The sequence below is a fragment of the Rhinatrema bivittatum genome, chromosome 4 (assembly GCF_901001135.1).
Source record: "Rhinatrema bivittatum chromosome 4, aRhiBiv1.1, whole genome shotgun sequence".
NCBI lineage: Eukaryota > Metazoa > Chordata > Amphibia > Gymnophiona > Rhinatrematidae > Rhinatrema > Rhinatrema bivittatum.
Genome location: NC_042618.1, coordinates 453,624,996 through 453,642,052, shown reverse-complemented (window position 1 = coordinate 453,642,052; position 17,057 = coordinate 453,624,996). Strand labels below are relative to the sequence as shown.

At 43.6% G+C, this 17,057-nt stretch overlaps 1 protein-coding gene across 1 annotated transcript in view; it reads right to left on the bottom strand.

The window, feature by feature from the left end:
• TSPAN19 (tetraspanin 19) overlaps positions 1-17,057 on the bottom strand; it is a 102,856-nt gene that overhangs the window by 27,554 nt on the left and 58,245 nt on the right. The window lies entirely within an intron of this gene.

The following is a 17,057-nucleotide window of genomic DNA, read 5'->3' as shown; positions in this document are numbered from 1 at the left end:
CTAAAGACCAGCTGGTGCCATTTTGAGATGAAGATCAGTGGGGCAGAAGTGACTTGAGATCACTCCTGCCCCTTAGACCCTTGGATGGGCTAAGGCATTTGTAATTATGTAGCTCATGCCTTTTCATTGGTAACGCAAGGCTCAAGTCCCCAGAGGACTTACAATCCAAGGGCCTGATTTACTAAGGCTTTTCTCCCATTCTGTAACCTTGGGAAAAATGCTCAGTAAATGAGGCCTGAAATTTGCACCTGAGGCAATAGACGATGAAGTAACTTGCCCAAGGTCACAAGAAGTAACAGCAGGAGGATTTGAGCCCTAACTTCACTGATTCTTAGTCAGCAGCTCTAACCACTAGGTGACTAGGCTACTCCTCGAAATATACAGTGGCACTAAATATTTTTGATTCTTATTAAGGATCTGCATTCAGAATGCTGGGGTGTATACTATCCGGTCCAGGTGATTTACTACTCTTCAGTTTGCCAATCAGTCCTACCACATCTTCTAGGTTCACCGTGATTTGATTCAGTCCATCTGAATCATTACCCATGAAAACCTTCTCTAGAAAGGGTATTTCCCCAATATCCTCTTCAGTAAACACTGAATCAAAGAAATAATTTTAATCTTTCCGCAATGGCCTTATCTTCTCTACCCTCGATCATCTAACGGTTCAAATGACTCCCTCGCAGGCTTTCTGCTTCGGATATATTTTAAAAAGTTTTTACAGTGAGTTTTTATCTCTACGGCCAACTTCTTTTCAAATTCTCTCTTAGCCTGTCTGATCAATGTCTTACATTTAACTTGCCAACGCTTATGCTTTATCCTATTTTCTTCTGTTGGATCCTTCTTCCCATTTTTGAATGAAAATCTTTTAGCTAAAATATTCTCTTTCACCTCACCTTTTAAATATGCCAGTAATCGTTTTTCCTTCCTTCCTTCCTTCCACCTTTCTTAATGTGTGGAATAAATCTCAACTGTGCTTCTAGGATGGTATTTTTTAACAATGTCCATGCCTCTTGTACACTTTTTACCTTTGTAGCTGCTCCTTTCAGGTTTTTTCTATTTTTCTCATTTTATCAAATTTTCCCTTTTGAAAGTTTAGCACTAGAGCTGTGGATTTGCTTACTGTCCTCCTTCCAATCATTAATTCAAATTTGATCATATTATGATCACTATTGCCAAGCGGCCCCACCACCATTACCTCTCTCGACAAATCCTGTGCTCCACTGAGAATTAGATCTAAAATTGCTTCCTCTCTCGTCGGTTCCTGAACCAATTGCTCCATAAAACTGTCATTTATTCCATCCAGGAACTTTATTTCTCTAGCATGTCCTGATGTTACATTTACCCAGTCAATATTGGGGTAATTGAAATCTCCCATTATTACTGCACTACTAATTTGGTTAGCTTCCCTAATTTCTCTTACATTTCACTGGCCATCTCACCATCTTGGGCAGGTGGTTGGTAGTATACTCCTATCTATTGCGTCTGTCGGTCGCAGATGGCTGCGACCGCTCTGCCTTACCTCTTTTTCTCCCCTTTCTCTCTCTCTGGGCAAGATGGCTGTCTCCGGTGCCAAGTGCCGCGGGCCTCGGCATTCTCAGATGAGCATGGGCGTCCCCATCCGCCATGCTCACCCCGTGGCCTCCTAGGGCACAAGCGCGCACATCTCTGAGGCTCAAATACACGTCATGGCGGGAACCTCGGGGGTGGCCCCACCGCATGACGTCAGTACCTCTGGGTATAACTAGCCTCCACTTCCACTACCAAATTGAGTTAGCAAAGACTTCGCTTCGCTACTCTGCCTGCTCTAAGCTGCTAGCTTAGATGCTCCAACTTCGCTAAGGGCCTCGCTCCAGTAGAAGCTCTAGACCAGTGGTCCCCAAACCTGTCCTGGAGGGCCACCAGCCAGTCGGGTTTTTAGGATATCCTCAATGAATATGCATGAGAGAAAATTTGCATGCACTGCCTCCATAACATGCAAATTTTCTCTCATGCATATTCATTGTGGATATCCCAAAAACCCGACTGGCTGGTGGCCCTCCAGGACAGGTTTAGGGACCACTGCTCTAGACACCCGCTCCTCGGGGGTCTCCCACTTCCATCGGGGTCCTCACTAATTAGACAACTGCTTCTCGGGGGTCTTTTTCTTATTTCATTTCAGGATATTGGATCATTGGGTACTCGCTCCTCGAGGGCCTATCTTCTTCATATCCTGCACCACAGACCTTCGGTCCCACCATTCTACCATCAGGAAGATGCCTTCTCTCTGTGAGTACCTCTATGAACTGGCGCTCCAACTCCACCCACCAGCCGCGGCGTTACCCGCACTGCGGGCTCCTGCCTATCGTGAACATCTGGGTGAGACTACACTTCTGAGCCTGTTGAACATATTGGCACTGCGTGGATCAGTGCTTTACCTTCCTGCTTTACCATCTATTACAGCAGTACAATAAAGACTATTCATTCTGTGTGTGCTAACTGTGTTATCCTGTCGCAGTGGTTCCCCACAGGGCTCCTCCCAGTGGGTGGAGTCATCTCCATTACGACCAAGGGTCCACAATGCCTCAAACACAACACTATCACTATACTCTTCCTCAACACACAAGGGATTTCTACCCATAAAGATTCAATTATGCATTTAGTCTCATGCAGGATCTTTATCCTGTTGGACTCTATGCCATCCCGGACATAAAGCACCACCCCACCTCCCAGATGCTCCTCCCTGTCATTGCGATATAATTTGTACACCAGTATAGCACTATTCCATTAGTTATCCTTCTTCCACATGTCTCTGAGATGCCAATTAAGACTATGTCATCATTCACTGCTATATATTATAATTCTCCCATCTTACTTCTTAGACTTCTGGCATTAGCATACAAACATTTCAAAGTGTTTTTTGTTTGTATTTTCATTCTGCTTTTTAATTGATATGGATAAATTGGAATTTTTTTTAGCTCTGGTGAGTTTTTAATTATAGACACTTGGACTACTTTTCTTATTATTGGAACCTCACTGTCGGGATGCCCTAATTCTAATGCATCATTAGTATCCTTTGAAGATACCTCTCTCCGAACCATGCGCTGCTGAGCAGCTGTCAGCTTTCCCCTTTGTTCTAGTTTAAAAGCTGCTCTATCTCCTTTTTAAAGGTTAGCGCCAGCAGTCTGGTTCCATCCTGATAGGACGAAACTGGTAGGATGAAACTTGATGAAGCAGAAGGAGTGGGAAGAGACTGGAGCACTAGATGAGGTCTGCAGAGGGTGCCAGGATGGTGAGGAAGGGGGGGGGGGGGGGAGGTTACTTTTTGTTTACAAGTTATTGGGGTTTTTTAAGTGTACCCAGGTAGAGAGTCCATCAAGCTAGGTTGAGAGAATATTGCACAAATCTCATCTTTGGGTGAGTTTCCTCACTCCGAAGGTCATCAAATCTTCACAAGAGAGCACTGTTCTGTTTGTACGTCTCACTTTGAATGTCAAAGTGGCCCTAACCCCTACACTAATACCTAAACCTCACCTCGAGTGACTAGGTGGGCCTCCCATAGAGATATAAATACCTATCTAGTGTGAGGGCATTCTCTTTCTCTCTCTGCCCCCCCCCCCCACACTGGTTGTATGTAGGAAATTCAACAATTCTGGCACTTATTGCAAAGTGTGAAAAAGTTATCATGCTTTGCATAGGTATTAGCGCAAATTGCGATAAACTGCCTATTACCATAAAACACACCCCTTTTCCTATCGCATGCGATATTTAGTGCATTTTGATAAATCCAGGCCTAAAAGAGGAAGAGATCTTCAAGGAAGAGGTTTAACTCTCTGAATAGGCTCCCAAGCTAGGACATCGGGAACTGAGGACAGAATAATACAATGAGAAAAATAGGTAAAACCATATATATCTGGTGCTCCCAGTTCCCCCTTGCCCTGTTCTCTGTATTTTCTCTTCCTAGTTATCTGTAAACCGATATGATGTCCCCACTAATGTCAGTATAAAAAAGTTGTTAAATAAATAAATAAAATATATCTGAAGTAAGAAGTATGTGAAGGAGTTGGTTAAAGAGACATTAAGGGAAGATCAGGCCATCACAGAAAGACTGAATGAATTCTTTGCTTCAGTGTTTACTGAAGAGGATGTTAGAGAAATACATGTGCTGGAAACTGTATTCAATAGTGATAATTCAGAAGAATTGATAAAAATAATGGTGGATGGAAGATGTAATAAGGCAGATTGACAAACTAAAGAGTAGCAAATTGCCTGGACAAGATGGTATATACTCCAGAATTCTGAAAGAACTAAAAATGAAATTGCAGGTCTGTTACTGGTAACTTGTAACCTATTATTGGGATTTTCCATTGTGCTTGAAGATTGAAGGGTGGCCATTGTAATTCCAATGTTTAAAAAAGGCTCCAGGGATGATCCAGGAAACTACAGACCAGTGAGTCTAACTTCAGTGTCTAGAAAAATCATGGAAACTATTCTAAAGAACAAAATAACGAACATGTAGAAAGACATGTTTTAATGGGACACAGCCAGCAATGATTTACACAAGGAAAATCTTGCCTCACCAATCTGCTACATTTTTTAAAGGGATTAATAAACATGTGGATAATGGTGAACTGGTGGATGTCGTGTATTTTAATTTTCATAAGGCATTTGACAAAGTGTCTCATGAGAGACTCCTAAGAAAATTAAAAAGTCACGGGATAGGAAGCAATGTCATATTGTGGTTTGCAAACTGGTTAAACATTAGGAAACAGATAGTAGGACTAAATGGTCATTTTTCTCAGTAGAGAAAGGTAAACAGTGGAAAGCCTCATATCTGTACCGGGACTAGATCTTTTTAATATATTTATAAAAGACCTTGGAAAGGGAATGACAAGTAAGGTGATCAAATTTGTAGATGAAACAAAATTATTCTGAGTTGTTAAATCAGAAGCATATTGTGAAAAAATTGCAGGAGGAACTTATGAAATTGGAAGACTGGGCATTTAAATGGTTGTTGAAATTTAATGATGATAATTGCAAAGTGTTGCAAGTAACTCACACTGTAGTTACATGATGTTAGATTCCATATTAGGAGTTATAGGCCAGGTAAAGGACCTGGGTGTTGTAATGGAAAATACTATGTAATCCTTGATTGAGTGTGTGGCGGCAGTCAAAAAAAAAAACAATACAGAATTAGGAATTATTAGGAAAGGGAGAATAAAATGGCAAATGTCATAATACTTCTGTATTGCTTCATGGTGAAGTTGCACCTGGAGTACAATTTGCAGCTCTGGTTGATGCATTTCAAAAAATATATAGCTGTATTGGAACAGTTACAGAGAAGGGCAACCAAAATGATAAAGGGAATGAAATGGCTCCCCCATGAGGAAAAGCTAAAGAGGTTAGGGCTCTTCAACTTAGAGAAGAGACAGCTGAGGGGGGTATATAATAGAGGTCTATAAAATCATGAGTGAAATTGAATGGCTAAATGTAAATTATTTATTTACTCTTTCAAAAAATACAAAGGCTAGTGGGCACTCCATGAAGTTAGTGAGTAGCACATTCAAAACAAATTAGAGAAAATTCTTTTTTACTCATTTCACAATTAAGCTTTGAAATTCATTGCCAGAAGATGCAGTTAAGGCAGTTAAAGTAGCTGGGTTTAAATAAGGTTTGGATAAGTTCATGAGGAAGTCCATAAACTGTTAAGCAGACTTAGGGGTAGATTTTCAAATAGCGCGAATTGGCCTACTTTTGCTGGCACATCAGGCGCAAGCAAAAGTAAGCTGGATTTTAGTAGATACGCGCGGAGCCGCGCGTATCTGCTAAAAACCTGGATCGGCGCGCGCAAGGCTATTGATTTTGTATAGCCGGCGCGCGCCGAGCCGCGCAGCCTACCCCCATTCCCTCCGAGGCCGCTCCGAAATCGGAGCGGCCTCGGAGGGAACTTCCTTTTGCCCTCCCCTCACCTTCCCCTCCCTTCCCCTACCTAACCCACCCACCCGGCCCTGTCTAAGCCCCCCCCTTACCTTTGTCGGGGGATTTCGCCTCCCTCTGGGAGGCGTAAATCCCCGCGCGCCAGCAGGCCTCTTGCGCGCCGGGACGCGACCTGGGGGCGGGTACGGAGGGCACGGCCACGCCCCCGGACCGCCCCGGGCCGTAGCCACGCCCCTGTACCCGCCCCCAAAACGCTGCCGACACGCCCCGAAAATGCCGCTGCGCTCGGTCCCGCCCCTGACACGCCCCCGACACGCCCCCCTCCGAAAACCCCGGGACTTACGCAAGTCCCGGGGCTCTGCGCGTGCCGGTAGGCCTATGTAAAATAGGCTCACCGGCGCGCAGGGCCCTGCTCGCCTAAATCCGCCCGGATTTGGGAGGATTTAGGCGAGCAGGGCTCTGAAAATCCGCCCCTTAACGAATAACTGCTACTTATCACTGTGCGATATCACTGTAAATACTGTTTGGGATCTTACCAGTACTTGTGACTTGGATAGGCTATGGTTGGAAACAGGGTATTGGGTTTGACTGACCCACAGTCTGACCCAGTATAGCAAATTCTTATGTTCTTAACCCAGTTGATTGTTTACATTTACCCTCACTTCTTCATACCTAGGGATCCTCTATGCTCATCCCATGCTTTCTTGAACTCTGCTATTTTTTTTTTTGCTACCATCAACACTGGGAGTCGGTGCAGAAATATTTTCTGATCTTGCTCCAGAATCTATAATTTTGGAGCATTCTTTCCTCTGAAATGATTTACTTATTGTGCCTGATATACACTTTTCAAGTATTTGAATGTCTCTACTGTTTCCTCCCATCTCTCCTCTTCTTTAGGGTATACATATTTAGGTCCTCAATTGTCATCTCACATAGCTTTTGGTGTATTCCCAACATCATTTTTGTAGTTTTTCTTTGGACTGCCTCTGGCCTGACTATATTCTTTCAGAGGTATTGCACACAAGATTCTAGAAGAGATCACATGTGGCTGTGAAGCTTGTAAGAAAATGTCTGTTGGCGAAAACAATTTAATTTAACTTTGCATTTCTATTTTGCCTTTTGTGGAAGTCAGCTCCTTTAGAGCAGATCACAATTAAAATTAGTGGATCACAATTAAAAATTAGGGAAAGGGATTATATTATGGTACATCTTAAAAATTGAAAATTTGGCATTCAGTTTCTCTAAAAATGGTTCATAATCAGAATAACTGCTAGGGCTTTATATAGGATGCCCTTAGCATTGTGCAGAAAATTGACTGCCTAACATGGTTGGTATACAAGAAGTTGTCTGTAGGCCTGTGGCCTATGGGTTCTGCTGGTCAAAGAGCCAGATCTTCAAATGACAACAAAAAGCCTGGTATTGATCAGTGGCTCACAAAGAGGTAGGGGCAGGGAGTGAGTTCCATAGTTCTGGTGCTATACCCTTGGAAGAGCTAGCTATTGGTGTTTGTTTTTTTTTTAGCTTGATAGTATGAAGGAAAGGTATAGTCAGGTGTTTTAGGATTTAGCACACAATATTCTTGAAATGATACCTTTCACCTAATCTATCAGATAAGTAGGATTATAGTGGCTGGAATGACGGTTACTACCTGAGATTAATATCCTTATTCAATAAACATACACACAGTTAATGCGACTCCAACATTGCTCTATGCTTCAACGGCAAGAGGAAATGTGGAAAAAAGGATTTGCATCCACAAAAAAGCAGGGAGTAGCTTGCTTGTTATGGCGGTTACTACCCCAAACCAAATAAGCCTGATACTTCACTTTCAATGCACATCCAGCATAGCTCTCTGCTTCAACGGCAGAGAGAATGAAGAAAAGATTATTTATATTCAGCATCAACCAACAAGGAATGAATTACATAGTCTGGGTAAACAAATAAGCATGGGTGTAGCTTGCTTGTTATAGCGGCTACTACCCCGAATCAATTAAGCATGATACTTCACTTGGAATACATATCCAGCGCAGCTCACTGCTTCAACAACAGGGGGGAATGAAGTAAAAAGGATTTATATTCAGACAACCAACAAGGACTGAATTGCACAGGCAGGGTAAACAAACGGGAGTAGCTTGCTTATTACGGCGTTTAATCCCAAACCAATTAGCTAGATACTTCACTTAGATGCAGCTCCAGAACTGCTGTCTGCATCGATGGTGGGGGTGGAAGGGAATTGGAACCAAAAAGTTACCAATAGGGGCCCTGACCTCAGCGGTCAGAGTAACAGATAAGTATGAAAACAAATAGGTATGAAAGCTTGCTGGGCAGACTGGATGGGCCGTTTGGTCTTCTTCTGCCGTCACTTCTATGTTTCTATGTATGTATGTTTATGTTTCATTGCTTTGAAAGTTAGGGATAAGATTTTGAATTTAATACATAAAGAGACTGGGCGCCAATGGAGAGAAAACAGGGGGAGGGCGATTCTTATTTTCTGCTGATAGGTTTCCTAGTAATAACTCTGATTACACTATTTTGTAGTGACTATAGTTTGGCAATTGCCTTTTGAGGTAAGCAGCCCATATGGATGGCATTGTAGTAGACTAAGGAGTAGATTTTCAAAGGGTTATGCACGTAATTTACGCGCGTAACCCAGAAAACCTGCCCCTGCGTGCGCCGAGCCTATTTTGATAGGCTCGGCAGCGTGCGCAAGGCCCGGGACGCACGTATGTCCCGGGGCTTTGTAAAAGGGGCGGGAAGGGGGTGGGGTCATGGGCGTGGCGCCGATCCGGGGGCAATCCAGGGGCGGGACTGAGGCCTCTGGCAGGCATAACTATGGAAAACAAGGTAGGGGGGATTTAGGTAGGGCTAGAGGGCGGGTTAGATAGGGGAAGGGAGGGGAAGGTGGCGGGGCGCAGAAGGAAAGTTCCCTCTGAGGCTGCTCCAATTTCGGAGTGGCTTTGGAGGGAATAGGGAAAGCCATCGGGGCTCCCCTAGGGCTCGGTGCGCGCAAGATGCACAAGTGTGCACCCCCCTTGCGTGCGCCAACCCTGGATTTTATAACATACACGCGGCAGCGCGCGCATGTTTTAAAATCAGGTGTACATTTGTGCGCGCCGGGTAGTGCGCACAAATGTACCCTGCGCACACTGATTCGAAAATCTGCCCCTAGGTGTGAGAGTACTACTGACTGCATAATTGTTTTGAAATCAATTTGTTGTAGGAAGACACATATTTGTTTTATTATGTGGAGACACCAAAAAGCTTTGTTGTTGCTATTTTACTGTCCATGGTAAGTGCAGCATCAAGATTGTTGGCTAGTCTTTTAACCTCAAGCTGAAGGTGTAGGTTGATGTCATCCAAAGTAGGGAAAGGTTATTTTCTGCCTGTAGGGAGTAGTTCATCCATAGGCTCTCTGTTTTTCCTTGTTTAATTGAAGTTGTTTTATAGTCATTCAGTTTGTTACTGTCTTGAGGCATTGATTTAGGAGTAAGAACATAAGAACATGCCATACTGGGTCAGACCAAGGGTCCATCAAGCCCAGCATCCTGTTTCCAACAGTGGCCAATCCAGGCCATAAGAACCTGGCAAGTACCCCAAAACTAAGTCTATTCCATGTTACCGTTGCTAGTAATAGCGGTGGTTATTATCTAAGTCAACTTAATTAATAGCAGGTAATGGACTTCTTGTCCAAGAACTTATCCAATCCTTTTTTAAACACAGCTATACTAACTGCACTAACCACATCCTTTGGCAACAAATTCCAGAGTTTAATTGTGCGTTGAGTGAAAAAGAACTTTCTCCGATTAGTTTTAAATGTCCCACATGCTAACTTCATAGAGTGCCCCCTAGTCTTTCTATTATCCGAAAGAGTAAAAAAACGATTCACATCTACCCGTTCTAGACCTCTCATGATTTTAAACACCTCTATCATATCCCCCCTCAGCCGTCTCTTCTCCAAGCTGAAAAATCCTAACCTCTTCAGTTTTCTTCCACTGAGAAAACTGTCCATTTAATCCTACTCTCTGTTTCCTGTCTTTTAGCCAGTTTGTAATCCACGAAAGGACATCGCCACCTATCCCATGACTTTTTACTTTTCCTAGAAGCCTCTCATGAGGAACTTTGTCAAATTCCTTCTGAAAATCCAAGTATACTACATCTACCAATTCACCTTTATCCACATGTTTATTAACTCTTTCAAAAAAGTGAAGCAGATTTGGGTAAAGCCATGCTGACTTTGTTCCATTAAACCATGTCTTTCTATATGTTCTGTGATTTTGATGTTTAGAACACTTTCCACTATTTTTCCTGGCACTGAAGTCAGGCTAACCGGTCTGTAATTTCCCGGATCTCCCCTGGAACCCTTTTTAAATATGGGGGTTACATTAGCTATCCTCCAGTCTTCAGGTACAATGGATGATTTTAATGATAGGTTACAAATTTTTACTAATAGGTCTGAAATTTCATTTTTTAGTTCCTTCAGAACTCTGGGGTGTATACCATCCGGTCCAGGTGATTTACTACTCTTCAGTTTATCAATCAGGTCTCCCACATCTTCTAGGTTCACTGTGATTTGGTTCAGTCCATCTGAATCATTACCCATGAAAACCTTCTCCAGTATGGGTACCTCCCAAACATCCTCTTCAGTAAACACCGAAGAAAAGAAATCATTTAATCTTTCCGCGATGGCCTTATCTTCTCTAAGTGCCCCTTTAACCCCTCGATCATCTAACGGTCCAACTGACTCCCTCACAGGCTTTCTGCTTCGGATATATTTAAAAAAGTTTTTAATGTGAGTTTTTGCCTCTATGGCCAACTTCTTTTCAAATTCTCTCTTAGCTTGTCTTATCAATGTCTTACATTTAACTTGCCAATGTTTATGCATTTTCCTATTTTCCTCTGTTGGATCCTTCTTCCAATTTTTGAATGAAGATCTTTTGGCTGAAATAGCTTCTTTCACCTCCCCTTTTAACCATGCCGGTAATCGTTTTGCCTGCTTTCCACCTTTCTTAATGTGTGGAATACATCTGGATTGTGCTTCTAGGATGGTATTTTTTAACAATGGCCACGCCTCTTGCACACTTTTTACTTTTGTAGCTGCTCCTTTCAGTTTTTTTCTATTTTTCTCATTTTATCAAAGTTTCCCTTTTGAAAGTTTAGCACGAGAGCCATGGATTTGCTTACTGTCCCCCTTCCAGTCGTTAATTCAAATTTGATCATATTATGATCACTATTGCCAAGCGTTATCCTATGTGTTTACAATGGAAACAGGATCTGTATATCATCACCACTTATATAAACTTTGAAGTGCAGCAAATGTTTGGAGGCATATATTGAAGAGCTTAGAGGATAGTGTGGAGCCTTGGGTTATGCTCCAATGGAAGGGCCAAAGTTCAGAAGATGCCATGTTCTAGGCTGTTATCTGGGATATGTGGATAAAGAAAGATCTGAGCCAGTTTTGAAGTCTATCCTCAATACCTAGGTTTGAGAATACTGTCAAATACTGACAAGAGATTGAAGAGAATCAGCAAGCCTGATTCTCCTCAGTTTATCAGTAATTGCAATTTGTCAGTGAGTGAAATGAGAACTCTCTGTATTGTGCCCTGTAAAGAAACCTAATAGAGATTCATGCAGGCTGTTGGCTTCTTAAAGAAAGGCTCTCAATTGTCTATTTACCAAATATATTATAAACTTGGCGAGCGTGGGAAGGTTTGATATTGGGTAGTAGCTAGGTGGACTAGGCTGAGAGTTCAAGTTTTCTTTATAATAGGTCTAATATTGGTTACCTTCAAAAGGTCTGGGTAGAGACCTTACTGAAGTGAGGTGGTCATGATTTTGACAATGATTGATTCTGGCAGGTCTTGAAAGAGATAGGTAGGGCAAGGATCCTAAATGCCATATGAACCTCTTAAAATCATCATGTCCTATACAGTCAAACTTTTTGAACCTGGTAGTTTATGTCGCTCTGATCTTGGGGGCTGTGGTTGGATCAGAGATCCCCATTTTAAGGAATTGTGGCAGACAGGATGACCAAGTCACTCTAAGCTGAATTTTCAAAGCTTTTTACCCACATAAACTGGGTTTTATGCAGGTAAATGGCTGTTATAAAATTTCCTAGGGTATGCATGTGAGTTAATTCAACCAAATTACACCCTTGAGAAGGTGTAACTTTATGTAGGTAGGTTTGTGCATGTATAAACCCATTTACAAGGACATTTTCAAAGTTTATTTTCGTGCATACGTTTGCTTTGAAAATTCCAAGTAAAGTATGCTTGTAAAAGATATATGCAGTCTTTATCCTTACCTGCAGTTATAAAATCACTGACACTATGGGGAGTGGGTTTCATGTTAATTTGGAATTACTTTTTGGTTTGGCAGGTGGTTGGTGATTACAGAGTTTGGGCACAAGTTTTGAGGTATTGTCTCTTTTTCTCATTGTTTCAGGTCAGGTGGGCACATTGGGTTATTGTCGCCAGTCATTGGTTATGCTGGTTTCTTTGTCTCATGTGCAGAGGTAGGTGCAGTCCCAGTTACTTTGAACTGTTCTTTACTTTGCTGGGATGCTGGGAAATCAGTTATTGCTACCCACTGGATGTTATCTTTGAGTTTGGGTTCTCCTCTTTATCTGATCTGGGCCCATCTAACTTTTTTGAATATGGGTTATTTTGCTGTGGAAGAATTTGATGAGCTGAGTGTGGTCTGAGTTTTTCCCACATCTTGCCATGAGATTATGGGAATGTCTAGGAGGCCATTTATGTGAAACAGTTTTTTAGTGGGATGTCTCTCTCTAATTATTGTGCTTGAGTAAAAGGTTTTTGGTCTTGTTAAATGCTTTCCTATAATCTTGAAGGATAGAGTCCAGTCTACCTTTTCTGTTTATTTCCATGAATTTTTCCCATCTTCTTTCTTCCTTACATAAGATTTGTTTTAGCTGTCTACTATGTTCTGTGAATGATGGTATAGAACACTTGGTGTGGATACTGTGGACACAGTGGTACTGTTAGGTTAAGAGTTATTAGTATAAGATTTGTTTCAATGTAGGACTAAGCTGTCAGTAAAATCTCCAGACAAATTTTCCAGTTTGGTGCTAAGGTTTTCTAAGGTACGCATTTTTCAATGGGCCCAGCCACGTGCATTAGCCGCTGTCCCGGGGAAGCAAGCGCTGGCAGCCGGCCAGCGTGCACAGATTGCTTCTGCTCCAGAGGAGCAATAAGATTTAAAATAAAAAAATTAGGGATAGTTAGGGGGCAGGGAGGAAGAATAGAGTTAGGTGTAGGAAAGTTCCCTCCCAGTGCACTCCTTAATTGGAGCAGACTGGGGGAGGCCTGATTGTGTCACTACACGTTGATTTGTAAAATTCCCCATGCCTCTAGTTGCGGCTGCCCGCACGTGTGCGTGGATTTTAAAATCTGGTGCACATGGCCATTGGACTTTATAACATCCGTGTGCTAGCATGTACCGGGAACCACGTGCACATGGACACACGCTCGCTCCTTTTAAAATAGACCCCTTATTGCATTAGGGGTTACTGGTGGCTGGAAATAGATTAGTAGTAGTCCATCCCTAGTTTAATGTATATAGCATTTTACAGTCAGATGGGACTTGGTTTCTATTTTTATGATTGGTATCTGTGATGGATTGCCATGCCCTCTCCTGCCTAATTGGGATTGATTGCAAATTTTATAGCCTAAGGGCTAGATTCATCAAACTATTGCATGTGATAGGAAGAGGGGTGTGTTTTATGGTAATAGCCTATTTATCACAATCTTAACACGTCACATAGGTATTACTGCAAAGTGCGTTAACTTTTTTGCACTAATACCACAATTATTGCATTTCCTACCTGCAACCACTGAGAGAGAGAGAGAGAGAGAGAGACTGAGACTATCTATAAGGTGCTTGTAGTAGTTAGCTATTTATATCTCTATAGGAGGCCCATCTAGTAACTCGAGGTGAGGTTTAGATAGTAGTGTAGAGGTTAGGGGCCACTTTGACATGCAGAGTGAGATGTACGAACAGAACAGTACACTCTTGTTCACACCGTCGGGAGGCGAGGTCAGATGCAGCAGGAGTTCGTGGAGAGAGTCTGTGGGGAGGTCCCGAGGAGCGGGGTGAGACAGACAGTACAGGTTGGGCTGGAGAGCAGTATCTGGACAGAGACCTCTGAGAGAGTGGCGCTAGGCACACCCGAGGAGCGGGAAACGCGAGGCTGGAAGTGCAGGAGGTATACTGCTGAGAGAGCCCTGAGGGGCAGAGCTGCGTAGTGAGGAAGGTACTGATGCTATGATGTAGGCTAACCCACGGAGTGGGGAAGCCCACAGAGTTGGGTCTCCAGGTAATGACGTAAGCAACCCTGAGAAGCGGGGGAGGTGAGAGTACAGTCACTGATGCAATGAAGGCACATCCTCGACGAGCAGGGAAGCAAAGGCAATCACCAGTGTAGAATACAGGCACTGCCCCGAGGAGCGTGGAAGCACAGACAGTCTCTGTTGTAGGACGTAGGCACTACCCCGGAGTGGGGAAGCGCAGGCAGTCACCAGTGTGGAATGTAGGCGCTTTCTCTGAGGAGCGGGGAAGCACAGAAAGTCACTGATATAGAATGTAGGCACTGCCCCGAGGAGCGGGGAAGAATGGAGATGAGTTTCCCAAGTGGTGAGGCAGTTCCCAGAGGCAACCCCGAGGAGTGGTGAGGTCGGCGGGTACGACTCCTGGAAGGCGCAGGGCTAGCCCAAGGAATGGGAGAAGCCAGGAGACCAGGTCTCCAGAAAGAGCACAAGCAGACCCCCGAGGAGCGGGTACCTGAGCCAGGGTCCAGAGTCCAAGGAACGTCCGAGACAGCCACCACAGGTCTAAGGAGACAGGAGCAAGCAGAGTAGCGATGGAACTCATTGCCAAGTCAGCTAGCAAGGGGCAAAGGCGGTGCTTAAGAACACTGACGAAGTGATGTCATCAGTCAGAGATGCCCCTGAGGTTCCCACCGTAGCATCTTCAAAAGAGGGCCCCTGGCGTGCTCGCGCACCTAGGAAGGCCCAGAGTCTGCGTGGGTGACGGCGGAGTCCCGGCCGCCACGAGGAACCTTGAGGTACGAGGCGGTAGAGGCTAGCCCCCACCGTGAGCAGGCCCAGAGAGGGGAGAAGAGTAACACAAGACGTGAGTAGACGCAGTTGCTGCCGTCTGCGACCGATGGTCATAACACCAACAGGGACTGTATCTCTGATGTTATAGTCTATGAACATCTGGGATCCAGTGATCAGTGAATGGTGTGGTTTAGTATTAGTGCACAAGTGATGAACGCTTATTCAAAGGCAAGGGTCCTAGATTTCAGGAAAACTAACTTTGTTAAAATGGGGGAGTACTTCAAGGAGTTGGGAGTACTTCAAGGAGTTGGGAAAATCTAGGGTATGGAGAAAAGCAGTGATAAAAATTAAAAGGAGATATAAGGGCAACTAACTTTTTTGTTAGGAAAGTAAATAAAGGAAAGAGGAAAAAGAAGCTATGTGTTCTAAAAACGTAGCTGAAAGGGTAAGAGAGAAAAGGTTAGTGTTCTGCTCATGGACCATTAGGCCGAGGCAGGGTTGATGACAATCTGCAGAGAAAAGCACTGCAGGTCCCCACCGGTGGCAGGCAGACCCAGATGAAGCAGAGGCCCAGCTGGAGCTTCGCTTTTACCAGCTCACGTTCCTATCAGCTTCAGCCTTTGGGTGCTGGGGCTGGCAGGTCTTAGGTAGAGGTGCCTGCTGATGGCGATGAGATCCTTTGAAATAGCTGGGTCAGAGTAGACGTAGGTCAGGCGTATCCAGTGGTGGCCAGTGGCAGGTGGCAGTCAAGTGGATCCAGAGGCAGGCAGTGGTCAGTGGCAGGCGGCGGTCAAGAATATCCAGAAGTCAGGCTGAGGTCAATACCAGGAACTTGTCTGAAAGGAATTGTGGGTCAGATAGGCAGGGCAGGAAGATTAGAAGACCAGGCGGGCAGCAAAGAAAACATAGAAGAACTGAAGATAATGATGCTGGAAGTAAAGACTAAAGAGAAGGATGCAAAACTGAAGACAGGAATGCTGTAACAGGAGACAGCATGCTGGAGCAACATGCATTACTGCTAGAGTAGGGAGACCTGTTGCTGAGGTAAGTTGTGTTCGGAGTGTTGTCTTCTTATATTTCCTGGTTGCTGACCGCAACAGGGGCAGTGGGGAATTTCTGCCTCTGTTCCTTTAAGTAGCGAGAAGGGGCATGGGTGTGCACACATGGAGAGGAGCAATGCTTAGGGCTGGCGGCATCTAGTTGCATGTGTGATGGCGTCCATGGGCAGGCATGGCAGCTCAGGCTGGCGGTATTCTGCCATGTTGGAGTGCAGCCTTGGCTGTGTTTGAAGCCAGCGGGGGCCAAGCCAGTAAGGTAAGTGTGGCAGCAGCTTGCAGACCGCCAAACGTAACAGCACCCCTTTTTTAAGCTCTCTCCCAGAGGTTCTGGGTTTCCTTGGGTGAGTGGCGTATGGGCTGACAGAGTGGGGAAAATCTGTTCTGGATGAGCTCCTTTAAAACTATTCCGGATAAGCTCGTTTAAATAACCAAGTTTTTAGATACTTTTTAAATTTAATCATACATGGTTCCAGACGCAGGTTACATTTACTTTTTTTTAAATTTTTTCTTTATTGAATTTTCAATTATATTACATAAAGAAAAATAAGTAACAAAGTATGCAGTACAAAGGAAACAACCACATCAATAAAAATTAACAAACATACTTTTACTATATTCTTAGGCCCAATCATATGGGGGAGAAAAACAAAAATGAAAGAGAAAGGAGTCAAAATCTACACAAAAGGTTCTAACTTCTTCATGTTGCTAAAGGAGGGCTCTCACATGAAATGATCTTATCAAGTAGAAATGTTTCAAGATGCAAGGGGTCAGTAAACAAATTTCTTTGCCTGAAAAGTAAAACATTTGCAAGGAAATTTTAAAAAGAAATTAGCACCGATAGACAAAATCCTACTTTTCGGGGATAGAAAATGGCCTGCTTGGATCTGGAGACATCAGGACCACAAAATAAAACATCTCTATTCCTAGAATTTCTCAAATACTATTTCTTTATCCTGTTCCAAACAAAAAGATAAAAAAGTAAAGTTCTCTCCCTTCCAAGGACTCCCCA